This window comes from Mycteria americana, chromosome 1 (assembly GCF_035582795.1).
Source record: "Mycteria americana isolate JAX WOST 10 ecotype Jacksonville Zoo and Gardens chromosome 1, USCA_MyAme_1.0, whole genome shotgun sequence".
NCBI lineage: Eukaryota > Metazoa > Chordata > Aves > Ciconiiformes > Ciconiidae > Mycteria > Mycteria americana.
In genome coordinates this window covers 94,815,431-94,817,142 of record NC_134365.1, presented here as the reverse complement: position 1 = coordinate 94,817,142, position 1,712 = coordinate 94,815,431, and positions in this window count along the sequence as shown.

Below are 1,712 nucleotides of genomic sequence, written 5' to 3'. Positions count from 1 at the left end.
GGTATCAGAACCATATTCCAGAATACACTACATCTTCACTATAGTTCACCAGATTTAACAATGGCAAATTAAACAGCTTTTCCCCAGACCTCAGATGACAAATGAGCAGCTACAGATTTTTAAGCTGGGTAAAATTCTTCATTAGTTCCTCATATGGGAGAACACCAAACTCTTTGATATTAAAGAACTCAGAAAAAACTCCTTTCCTCAGAGAAAGACCTTCAATCCTTTTGTATAGGTTCACCTTCCCCATTTTCTTCCACACCCTTATCTCTAGAACCTTTATTTTCTGCACAGACTTTGTGTGTCTTTACATGGCAGATATTAGTTCTCCCTCTCCATGTCTTAGGCTTTGTCTTTTCACTTCTCAGTTTACATGCCAGCATTGCTTTTACGAGTGCGGTTATGAGAACAATATTTAACTAACTTGTGCTCCTTCTCCAGTCCCCTTGAACCACCCAAGCAAACTGGTAACAAAAAAAGACGTTACCAGCTAAGAGACTCATTTGCTCTGGCACTCGCCTCAAAGTCTCTTTATGCTGCCTATTGCAGCTGAGAATCAGGGCTTCAACGTTTAGGATCTGCTGAACAACACCTTGCAGGGTACAGAAAGATTCTGAGACTGAACCACCTGTCAGTCTTCTTCCCCAAAATAAATCAGTAATGGAACAGGCGTAGAACATAGCAATGAGGTTACCTGTGCTGAATCGCAGACATCCGATACAGAAGTCGCAGGTGTAAAGAACACGCAAAATTGTATGTGGAGATCTATCAAGTCAAAAGTTAGAAAGTTGTCCAGCATAAAAGAATGTCTCATGTGAAATGCTCAGTGTTCACAAGCAAAGTTTTGTAAACTTAAGAAAGCTTAATTTAAATATAGACACAAGTAAAAGCTAAACTAGCAATTTTTCTTTTTTTTTCTTTTTGCATATTTTTGTTAGGTGCTTCTTCTCTGCCTAAAATATAAAGTCCAGAGTGCAGCTGGTGCAAATCCTAGCTATGGATTTCAAGCAAGACAAAGATAGTGTCAGACACTGATCCAACTGAACTAAGGACCCATGTACTTTGGGAGTTGCCTTTGGGGGAAAAATTCTCACACAGATACACAGAAGACGACTAGGGAGAACACCAGCCCAAACACAGTAAAACAAAATACAAAACACCAACATATATATGCAGATCAGGAATCAATCTTTCACACTGATCCTACATTCCTTGCATAGCTTTGCATATGCAGAGAATGTGGGATGTGGCCCTTCAGTTAGACGTTTTTGCAAATGAAGAAGGGAAGATTATTTGCAATGGTAACATTTTAAGTTATTTTGGCATCAGCACAAATTACCAGGGGCAGGATCAGATTCCCACACAAATATGGAAGCTCTCTAGCGAGCAAGGCAGGGATGAGAGAACAATACAGCAGATTAATTCTTGTCCAGTGACCAAAAAGAAGGGAAATCCTAGTTATTACACACTTCCAAAACTTTCATTACTTTTTCAAATAAGAAGAAAGAAAAGACTACAGATTTTACTATCCCCAAAACCAAGGGAACATTGCTAGAAAAATCTCTTTCTCAAAAGGAACTGCCCTTCAGCAGAAATAAATTCTGAGATGGAACCAAAAAAAGAAACAACAGAACCTTGGTAAGAGCCAAAAAGAGAACCACGTAATTGAAAAACAAAGTAGCAGTTCAAATGATACTGCAGGATGCACA